This window comes from Mastacembelus armatus, chromosome 14 (genome assembly GCF_900324485.2).
Source record: "Mastacembelus armatus chromosome 14, fMasArm1.2, whole genome shotgun sequence".
Classification (NCBI taxonomy): domain Eukaryota; kingdom Metazoa; phylum Chordata; class Actinopteri; order Synbranchiformes; family Mastacembelidae; genus Mastacembelus; species Mastacembelus armatus.
The window spans coordinates 22703330-22714581 of NC_046646.1; the positions used below are offsets into that span (position 1 = coordinate 22703330).

At 42.7% G+C, this 11252-nt stretch overlaps 9 non-coding genes across 9 annotated transcripts; all 9 read left to right on the forward strand.

The window, feature by feature from the left end:
• Positions 1-3144: 3144 nt before the first annotated feature.
• Positions 3145-3263, forward strand: LOC113143657 (5S ribosomal RNA). Its single transcript, XR_003297075.1, has one exon. It is a non-coding gene; the product is annotated as a 5S ribosomal RNA (ribosomal RNA).
• Positions 3264-4451: 1188 nt separating this feature from the next.
• On the forward strand, positions 4452-4570 carry LOC113143660 (5S ribosomal RNA). Its single transcript, XR_003297078.1, has one exon. It is a non-coding gene; the product is annotated as a 5S ribosomal RNA (ribosomal RNA).
• A 411-nt stretch (positions 4571-4981) lies between these two features.
• On the forward strand, positions 4982-5053 carry trnad-guc (transfer RNA aspartic acid (anticodon GUC)). The gene has a single exon. It is a non-coding gene; the product is annotated as a tRNA-Asp (tRNA).
• Positions 5054-5852: 799 nt separating this feature from the next.
• LOC113143668 (5S ribosomal RNA) lies at positions 5853-5971 on the forward strand. The gene has a single exon (XR_003297086.1). It is a non-coding gene; the product is annotated as a 5S ribosomal RNA (ribosomal RNA).
• A 1202-nt stretch (positions 5972-7173) lies between these two features.
• LOC113143655 (5S ribosomal RNA) lies at positions 7174-7292 on the forward strand. Its single transcript, XR_003297073.1, has one exon. It is a non-coding gene; the product is annotated as a 5S ribosomal RNA (ribosomal RNA).
• A 411-nt stretch (positions 7293-7703) lies between these two features.
• trnad-guc (transfer RNA aspartic acid (anticodon GUC)) lies at positions 7704-7775 on the forward strand. The gene has a single exon. It is a non-coding gene; the product is annotated as a tRNA-Asp (tRNA).
• Positions 7776-8574: 799 nt separating this feature from the next.
• Positions 8575-8693, forward strand: LOC113143670 (5S ribosomal RNA). Its single transcript, XR_003297088.1, has one exon. It is a non-coding gene; the product is annotated as a 5S ribosomal RNA (ribosomal RNA).
• A 411-nt stretch (positions 8694-9104) lies between these two features.
• trnad-guc (transfer RNA aspartic acid (anticodon GUC)) lies at positions 9105-9176 on the forward strand. The gene has a single exon. It is a non-coding gene; the product is annotated as a tRNA-Asp (tRNA).
• Positions 9177-9893: 717 nt separating this feature from the next.
• Positions 9894-10011, forward strand: LOC113143659 (5S ribosomal RNA). The gene has a single exon (XR_003297077.1). It is a non-coding gene; the product is annotated as a 5S ribosomal RNA (ribosomal RNA).
• The last annotated feature ends 1241 nt before the right edge of the window (positions 10012-11252 follow it).

Sequence of the window (11252 nt, forward strand, 5' to 3'; positions counted from 1 at the left end):
TCTCAAAGCTGTAGTTCAGCATAGGATGTGGAATCAAAACAAAATCTGCCTGTAAATGAGACTGTATGAGCAGTTTATCAAAGAGCAGCTGATCAGGCAGAGCACAAGTTTGCAGAAACTTGACGTCTTTGCTCACGATGAAATCTCTTAAGGACTCGTTTGTTCTCTGAACTATTTTGAAAGCCTGTTTGCTATGCTAAATACTTAAGATGTGAACTTTAACAGTTTTCGCTTTAGTAATACCTGATGAGGGGGACCAGACATTTAGCTCTTGAACTCATGTTATAGGAAACTGCAGGTTATATGTTGTGAAGTTCCTGTAGGGGAACAGATTGAGCTGGTAAGGTACAGCCTCAGACTTTGAAGTAGCTGGGTGTTTATGACCTCTGGTGAAGCCGGGCTAGCAGTTTCTCTCTGATTTCACTCTTTGTGTAAATCTAGGCCTGGTACTGACTCTGGAATATATGCACAGGGGTGAAACTGGTATTCCTCTTCTCGTATGACTGTGGAGAACACGAGGATTTCACTAAAATGCTGGATTGCTTCTTTAACGAACCTGTGCAGTGTGTAAAGTCATGAGAGAGGAAAGGGGCAGATGCCTTCTCGTGATAAATCCCTGGACATGACACAGTCACAGATCACTGATCTTATTATGGAAGACAATACTGCCTGTATGAACCAACAGTACAAAAAAAAAAAAAAAGCACACGGTAAACAGACTAACATACATTTTGTACCCATACTGTCAAGCCTCTAACAACCTCTCCCTAGTAATGTTTTTATAATCCTGACATAGTGTATAAATTATAGCAGTAATATCCAGGAGGACGGTCTTTAGTGTGATTCTGGGACTCAGCTGTACAGAGCAGAGATTTATTTTCACAAACATCGATACAGTCGGTCATCACCTCACTGCAACATTACCTCTGAAATCTGGTTCATCTTAATACACGTTTTTAGTCACATGCCAAAAGCTGCTGTCTGATGTAATGCTGCTCTAGCACAAATTGAGTGGTGCAATATTAAAAAACTGGATAAGGTTTTTTTTTGTTTGTTTGTTTCAATATTTTAATTATTAGTGACTGTGACATATATATGTACTGTGGTGACTTTGACAAGAGAAAAAAATCTCACTTTCTTGCATTGACATACCAGTTTACCATTTTAAGGTTTGTTTTAAAAATTCTGGTCTTGTGAAATAACAGTTTTGTGATATACATAAAGTGATTTTCGATACAGCATGAAAATCTTATTGTAAAAACAAAGAATTCAGTCTTATGAGAAATGTATATGGAGGAAACAGTTCCTTTTTATAACAGGTTATTACCACAAACATAATTTCTGCTATTCCATTAAAATTAGGACACACTAGATGTCAGATAGCATACAAATCCATAATATTATCATGGTTTTAAAAAAGTTCCAAAACTTGTCAAGCTAAATTATGTTATAAGAGACAAACTGATGCTAATTCTGCTTCCACTGGTTCTTGTTTAGTTGCACCATTGTTTCTTTGGCTGATGTAAACTTAGAGAAGTCCAATATCTCACTTCGGCTAAATAACTTTATACTTCAGACTGTGAAACAGCTGGAATTAAAGGAAAAAACTAGTATCATTAAGCAACCTGTAGCTATTAGGCACTGAACTAGGCTGTTAACCCTCAAACGCCATGAAAAAGAAGAAAAAAAAAAGGATAAAATAAGTGTAAGAAGCCATCACAACTTGTACCACAGCTCTGAGAAAAATTTGTTTGCTGTTTAAAATTTATAAAGTTTATACAACTCCCACCCGCTCGCACATCTGCTTCACTATTGTATTTCAAGTATTATCAGAGTAAAGGACAGCCTCAATACTCATTATGGCTTTTATTCGATTATCACGCATGTGTACCAGCTGTAAAGGTTTTCTCCAGGCTCGTGCAGCAACAGGAGAAAGCAAGAGCAAGCTACATCTCTGACAAACAGACAAATTATCTGCATGGTGACTGCAGCCTTTACTCCTCTGTCATTTTTCTTTACTAAATGTGACCATTGAGGTGCAGATTGTTGTTGCTGTTATCACATGTGAGCCAAGATATTTGTATGCAAATGGGGACGAGGAGCCTGGATTGGACAATAAGTGTGTGTTGCTCTTTCAAGAATGGATTTTGTGTCCACCAAAAACTCAAAAATCGCTGACAGAGGACGATACTGCTGTCTTAACCAACTGCCCCAGAAGTGCCAGGCTCACTGCATGCTGAAATGTTTTGGTATTATGATTAATTTCAAATACATTATGGATTTTGCACCACTTAAATACAAAATGAACAAAGGTTGGTCCTACATTGTCTCCTCCTGTTTTTTTTTCTTTAAATTATTTAATTTTTATGCTTTTACCAAAAGTTCATATATCCTGCAGACAAACGAATGAATAACTGTCGCCACTGCATTTCAGATTAAAACAGGGAAGTAAAAGAACAACTAAATAATTGCTGAGTAGTTAATGAAATGCTGAAGGTGTATCCCTGTGATTGAAAAACAGTAAGTTTATTGTTCTAGTTTGGCTGATTATCAACATGTAAAGGTATTTTATAGAAAGTACCACTATAGGTGAAAAAAAAACATAACTTTCACATTCATTAATTAAAATTACATAATCTCTCTTCTGTCACGACAAACACCAATCGTCCTCGGAATGGCTGGATATGGTCACGTGACAACCTCCTAGTCAGTTTAGTGGACAGTATCTCTTTGTCTGTCATGCGCAAGGCCGGGGTTCAGTTCCCAGAGAGAGAGCCATTGAAACTTTGATATTTTTTCATTATTCGACTGGTGACCTGTCCAGAGTGTACCCCTGCCTTTCACCCAAAGAGAGCTGGGATAGGCTCCAGCAGATCCCCGTGACCCTAATTAGGAATCAGCGGATATAAATAATGGATGCATGGATTTGGCTTTGTTCTACCACTGTACTTGCTGTCATTCTATGCATTTTAGCTTGACACGGAGAACAAAGCCACACCAGTGACACCGCAGAGTCTTCCACCGAAGCTGCTTTCTTAATGCGGTAAGATGACCGGTTTGGTTTCCAGATCCTATACATCCAAAAATGTAAGACAACTCCATGTCATGTCATTTTTAAAAGAGCTCTCAGCCACGGTTACAGTCGCTTACGGCCATACCACCCTGAACACGCCCGATCTCGTCTGATCTCGGAAGCTAAGCAGGGTCGGGCCTGGTCAGTACTTGGATGGGAGACCGCCTGGGAATACCAGGTGCTGTAAGCTTTTAGTTTTCTACTTCCTTACAGACAGCAGAGGGCGCTGCTCGACTACTACACACAGACCCTTGAAAAAGGAGGGTGAACACAAAATGAATCCACCAGTAAATGAAGAACACAGACGTTGAAAGCACTACAGGAAGGGGAATAATTTGATATAAAAACCCAACTACATAATAAACACACCTCACGCAAGTTAAAAACACTACTACAAAGAATACGGAACTTCAGTAAAATACTTTAAGAAACGTTCTAAGTCATTTACGAGCTTTATAGGACAAGCAAAGGGAAAACTACTTCATGTGCATCAATAACTGGCACACTTGATTTCACAGCTGTCACGAGACCACCAACACGCCACTGAATGGCCGGATATGGTCAGGTGGCTGGATATGGTCAGGTGACCTGCTTACATCACTCCTCGTTAGTATAGTGGACAGTATCTCCACCTGTCACGCGAAAGACCGGGGTTCGATTCCCCGACGGGGAGAGCTGAGCTTGAATAAATATAACATACTTTTGGCTGACACTAATCCGGCTGTAATCACTCTTTCATAAAACACGTTTTCACAGACACTTTCACACGAATTTACAACAACTAAAAGCCACAAAAACTAACAACTGGTCATTTGGGATTGTGACTTCCTTTACTTGACCTGCCAAACTATAAACTAGCTCCAGCATCATTAGCAAACAACTGTCAAACTGAACCCAAATCAAATTACAATAACAGTTAGAGGTCCTAAAACAGCGACGCCTTAGAGATAGATCGTACTAATTATACAACGTAAAGGAACACCGAGTCCTCGGAATGGCTGGATATGGTCACGTGACAACCTCCTAGTCAGTTTAGTGGACAGTATCTCTTTGTCTGTCATGCGCAAGGCCGGGGTTCAGTTCCCAGAGAGAGAGCCATTGAAACTTTGATATTTTTTCATTATTCGACTGGTGACCTGTCCAGAGTGTACCCCTGCCTTTCACCCAAAGAGAGCTGGGATAGGCTCCAGCAGATCCCCGTGACCCTAATTAGGAATCAGCGGATATAAATAATGGATGCATTATCCATTATCCACCGAAGCTGCTTTCTTAATGCGGTAAGATGACCGGTTTGGTTTCCAGATCCTATACATCCAAAAATGTAAGACAACTCCATGTCATGTCATTTTTAAAAGAGCTCTCAGCCACGGTTACAGTCGCTTACGGCCATACCACCCTGAACACGCCCGATCTCGTCTGATCTCGGAAGCTAAGCAGGGTCGGGCCTGGTCAGTACTTGGATGGGAGACCGCCTGGGAATACCAGGTGCTGTAAGCTTTTAGTTTTCTACTTCCTTACAGACAGCAGAGGGCGCTGCTCGACTACTACACACAGACCCTTGAAAAAGGAGGGTGAACACAAAATGAATCCACCAGTAAATGAAGAACACAGACGTTGAAAGCACTACAGGAAGGGGAATAATTTGATATAAAAACCCAACTACATAATAAACACACCTCACGCAAGTTAAAAACACTACTACAAAGAATACGGAACTTCAGTAAAATACTTTAAGAAACGTTCTAAGTCATTTACGAGCTTTATAGGACAAGCAAAGGGAAAACTACTTCATGTGCATCAATAACTGGCACACTTGATTTCACAGCTGTCACGAGACCACCAACACGCCACTGAATGGCCGGATATGGTCAGGTGGCTGGATATGGTCAGGTGACCTGCTTACATCACTCCTCGTTAGTATAGTGGACAGTATCTCCGCCTGTCACGCGGAAGACCGGGGTTCGATTCCCCGACGGGGAGAGCTGAGCTTGAATAAATATAACATACTTTTGGCTGACACTAATCCGGCTGTAATCACTCTTTCATAAAACACGTTTTCACAGACACTTCACACGAATTTACAACAACTAAAAGCCACAAAAACTAACAACTGGTCATTTGGGATTGTGACTTCCTTTACTTGACCTGCCAAACTATAAACTAGCTCCAGCATCATTAGCAAACAACTGTCAAACTGAACCCAAATCAAATTACAATAACAGTTAGAGGTCCTAAAACAGCGACGCCTTAGAGATAGATCGTACTAATTATACAACGTAAAGGAACACCGAGTCCTCGGAATGGCTGGATATGGTCACGTGACAACCTCCTAGTCAGTTTAGTGGACAGTATCTCTTTGTCTGTCATGCGCAAGGCCGGGGTTCAGTTCCCAGAGAGAGAGCCATTGAAACTTTGATATTTTTTCATTATTCGACTGGTGACCTGTCCAGAGTGCACCCCTGCCTTTCACCCAAAGAGAGCTGGGATAGGCTCCAGCAGATCCCCGTGACCCTAATTAGGAATCAGCGGATATAAAAAATTGGATGCATGGATGGATGGATTTGGCTTTGTTCTACCACTGTACTTGCTGACATTCTATGCATTTTAGCTTGACACGGAGAACAAAGCCACACCAGTGACACCGCAGAGTCTTCCACCGAAGCTGCTTTCTAAATGCGGTAAGATGACCGGTTTGGTTTCCAGATCCTATACATCCAAAAATGTAAGACAACTCCATGTCATGTCATTTTTAAAAGAGCTCTCAGCCACGGTTACAGTCGCTTACGGCCATACCACCCTGAACACGCCCGATCTCGTCTGATCTCGGAAGCTAAGCAGGGTCGGGCCTGGTCAGTACTTGGATGGGAGACCGCCTGGGAATACCAGGTGCTGTAAGCTTTTAGTTTTCTACTTCCTTACAGACAGCAGAGGGCGCTGCTCGACTACTACACACAGACCCTTGAAAAAGGAGGGTGAACACAAAATGAATCCACCAGTAAATGAAGAACACAGACGTTGAAAGCACTACAGGAAGGGGAATAATTTGATATAAAAACCCAACTACATAATAAACACACCTCACGCAAGTTAAAAACACTACTACAAAGAATACGGAACTTCAGTAAAATACTTTAAGAAACGTTCTAAGTCATTTACGAGCTTTATAGGACAAGCAAAGGGAAAACTACTTCATGTGCATCAATAACTGGCACACTTGATTTCACAGCTGTCATGAGACCACCAACACGCCACTGAATGGCCGGATATGGTCAGGTGGCTGGATATGGTCAGGTGACCTGCTTACATCACTCCTCGTTAGTATAGTGGACAGTATCTCCACCTGTCACGCGAAAGACCGGGGTTCGATTCCCCGACGGGGAGAGCTGAGCTTGAATAAATATAACATACTTTTGGCTGACACTAATCCGGCTGTAATCACTCTTTCATAAAACACGTTTTCACAGACACTTTCACACGAATTTACAACAACTAAAAGCCACAAAAACTAACAACTGGTCATTTGGGATTGTGACTTCCTTTACTTGACCTGCCAAACTATAAACTAGCTCCAGCATCATTAGCAAACAACTGTCAAACTGAACCCAAATCAAATTACAATAACAGTTAGAGGTCCTAAAACAGCGACGCCTTAGAGATAGATCGTACTAATTATACAACGTAAAGGAACACCGAGTCCTCGGAATGGCTGGATATGGTCACGTGACAACCTCCTAGTCAGTTTAGTGGACAGTATCTCTTTGTCTGTCATGCGCAAGGCCGGGGTTCAGTTCCCAGAGAGAGAGCCATTGAAACTTTGATATTTTTTCATTATTCGACTGGTGACCTGTCCAGAGTGTACCCCTGCCTTTCACCCAAAGAGAGCTGGGATAGGCTCCAGCAGATCCCCGTGACCCTAATTAGGAATCAGCGGATATAAATAATGGATGCATTATCCATTATCCATTATCCATTATCCACCGAAGCTGCTTTCTTAATGCGGTAAGATGACCGGTTTGGTTTCCAGATCCTATACATCCAAAAATGTAAGACAACTCCATGTCATGTCATTTTTAAAAGAGCTCTCAGCCACGGTTACAGTCGCTTACGGCCATACCACCCTGAACACGCCCGATCTCGTTTGATCTCGGAAGCTAAGCAGGGTCGGGCCTGGTCAGTACTTGGATGGGAGACCGCCTGGGAATACCAGGTGCTGTAAGCTTTTAGTTTTCTACTTCCTTACAGACAGCAGAGGGCGCTGCTCGACTACTACACACAGACCCTTGAAAAAGGAGGGTGAACACAAAATGAATCCACCAGTAAATGAAGAACACAGACGTTGAAAGCACTACAGGAAGGGGAATAATTTGATATAAAAACCCAACTACATAATAAACACACCTCACGCAAGTTAAAAACACTACTACAAAGAATACGGAACTTCAGTAAAATACTTTAAGAAACGTTCTAAGTCATTTACGAGCTTTATAGGACAAGCAAAGGGAAAACTACTTCATGTGCATCAATAACTGGCACACTTGATTTCACAGCTGTCACGAGACCACCAACACGCCACTGAATGGCCGGATATGGTCAGGTGGCTGGATATGGTCAGGTGACCTGCTTACATCACTCCCCGTTAGTATAGTGGACAGTATCTCCGCCTGTCACGCGGAAGACCGGGGTTCGATTCCCCGACGGGGAGAGCTGAGCTTGAATAAATATAACATACTTTTGGCTGACACTAATCCGGCTGTAATCACTCTTTCATAAAACACGTTTTCACAGACACTTTCACACGAATTTACAACAACTAAAAGCCACAAAAACTAACAACTGGTCATTTGGGATTGTGACTTCCTTTACTTGACCTGCCAAACTATAAACTAGCTCCAGCATCATTAGCAAACAACTGTCAAACTGAACCCAAATCAAATTACAATAACAGTTAGAGGTCCTAAAACAGCGACGCCTTAGAGATAGATCGTACTAATTATACAACGTAAAGGAACACCGAGTCCTCGGAATGGCTGGATATGGTCACGTGACAACCTCCTAGTCAGTTTAGTGGACAGTATCTCTTTGTCTGTCATGCGCAAGGCCGGGGTTCAGTTCCCAGAGAGAGAGCCATTGAAACTTTGATATTTTTTCATTATTCGACTGGTGACCTGTCCAGAGTGCACCCCTGCCTTTCACCCAAAGAGAGCTGGGATAGGCTCCAGCAGATCCCCGTGACCCTAATTAGGAATCAGCGGATATAAAAAATTGGATGCATGGATGGATGGATTTGGCTTTGTTCTACCACTGTACTTGCTGACATTCTATGCATTTTAGCTTGACACGGAGAACAAAGCCACACCAGTGACACCGCAGAGTCTTCCACCGAAGCTGCTTTCTAATGCGGTAAGATGACCGGTTTGGTTTCCAGATCCTATACATCCAAAAATGTAAGACAACTCCATGTCATGTCATTTTTAAAAGAGCTCTCAGCCACGGTTACAGTCGCTTACGGCCATACCACCCTGAACACGCCCGATCTCGTCTGATCTCGGAAGCTAAGCAGGGTCGGGCCTGGTCAGTACTTGGATGGGAGACCGCCTGGGAATACCAGGTGCTGTAAGCTTTTAGTTTTCTACTTCCTTACAGACAGCAGAGGGCGCTGCTCGACTACTACACACAGACCCTTGAAAAAGGAGGGTGAACACAAAATGAATCCACCAGTAAATGAAGAACACAGACGTTGAAAGCACTACAGGAAGGGGAATAATTTGATATAAAAACCCAACTACATAATAAACACACCTCACGCAAGTTAAAAACACTACTACAAAGAATACGGAACTTCAGTAAAATACTTTAAGAAACGTTCTAAGTCATTTACGAGCTTTATAGGACAAGCAAAGGGAAAACTACTTCATGTGCATCAATAACTGGCACACTTGATTTCACAGCTGTCACGAGACCACCAACACGCCACTGAATGGCCGGATATGGTCAGGTGGCTGGATATGGTCAGGTGACCTTCTTACATCACTCCTCGTTAGTATAGTGGACAGTATCTCCGCCTGTCACGCGGAAGACCGGGGTTCGATTCCCCGACGGGGAGAGCTGAGCTTGAATAAATATAACATACTTTTGGCTGACACTAATCCGGCTGTAATCACTCTTTCATAAAACACGTTTTCACAGACACTTTCACACGAATTTACAACAACTAAAAGCCACAAAAACTAACAACTGGTCATTTGGGATTGTGACTTCCTTTACTTGACCTGCCAAACTATAAACTAGCTCCAGCATCATTAGCAAACAACTGTCAAACTGAACCCAAATCAAATTACAATAACAGTTAGAGGTCCTAAAACAGCGACGCCTTAGAGATAGATCGTACTAATTATACAACGTAAAGGAACACCGAGTCCTCGGAATGGCTGGATATGGTCACGTGACAACCTCCTAGTCAGTTTAGTGGACAGTATCTCTTTGTCTGTCATGCGCAAGGCCGGGGTTCAGTTCCCAGAGAGAGAGCCATTGAAACTTTGATATTTTTTCATTATTCGACTGGTGACCTGTCCAGAGTGTACCCCTGCCTTTCACCCAAAGAGAGCTGGGATAGGCTCCAGCAGATCCCCGTGACCCTAATTAGGAATCAGCGGATATAATAATGGATGCATTATCCATTATCCATTATCCATTATCCACCGAAGCTGCTTTCTTAATGCGGTAAGATGACCGGTTTGGTTTCCAGATCCTATACATCCAAAAATGTAAGACAACTCCATGTCATGTCATTTTAAAAGAGCTCTCAGCCACGGTTACAGTCGCTACGGCCATACCACCCTGAACACGCCCGATCTCGTCTGATCTCGGAAGCTAAGCAGGGTCGGGCCTGGTCAGTACTTGGATGGGAGACCGCCTGGGAATACCAGGTGCTGTAAGCTTTTAGTTTTCTACTTCCTTACAGACAGCAGAGGGCGCTGCTCGACTACTACACACAGACCCTTGAAAAAGGAGGGTGAACACAAAATGAATCCACCAGTAAATGAAGAACACAGACGTTGAAAGCACTACAGGAAGGGGAATAATTTGATATAAAAACCCAACTACATAATAAACACACCTCACGCAAGTTAAAAACACTACTACAAAGAATACGGAACTTCAGTAAAATACTTTAAGAAACGTTCTAAGTCATTTACGAGCTTTATAGGACAAGCAAAGGGAAAACTACTTCATGTGCATCAATAACTGGCACACTTGATTTCACAGCTGTCACGAGACCACCAACACGCCACTGAATGGCCGGATATGGTCAGGTGGCTGGATATGGTCAGGTGACCTGCTTACATCACTCTCGTTAGTATAGTGGACAGTATCTCCGCCTGTTCACGCGGAAGACCGGGGTTCGATTCCCCGACGGGGAGAGCTGAGCTTGAATAAATATAACATACTTTTGGCTGACACTAATCCGGCTGTAATCACTCTTTCATAAAACACGTTTTCACAGACACTTTCACACGAATTTACAACAACTAAAAGCAACAAAAACTAACAACTGGTCATTTGGGATTGTGACTTCCTTTACTGACCTGCCAAACTATAAACTAGCTCCAGCATCATTAGCAAACAACTGTCAAACTGAACCCAAATCACATTACAATAACAGTTAGAGGTCCTAAACAGCGACGCCTTAGAGATAGATCGTACTATTATAACAACGTAAAGGAACACCGAGTCCTCGGAATGGCTGGATATGGTCACGTGACAACCTCCTAGTCAGTTTAGTGGACAGTATCTCTTTGTCTGTCATGCGCAAGGCCGGGGTTCAGTTCCAGAGAGAGAGCCATTGAAACTTTGATATTTTTTCATTATTCGACTGGTGACCTGTCCAGAGTGTACCCCTGCCTTTCACCCAAAGAGAGCTGGGATAGGCTCCAGCAGATCCCCGTGACCCTAATTAGGAATCAGCGGATATAAATAATGGATGCATTATCCATTATCCATTATCCATTATCCACCGAAGCTGCTTTCTTAATGCGGTAAGATGACCGGTTTGGTTTCCAGATCCTATACATCCAAAAATGTAAGACAACTCCATGTCATGTCATTTTTAAAAGAGCTCTCAGCCACGGTTACAGTCGCTTACGGCCATACCACCCTGAACACGCCCGATCTCGTCTGA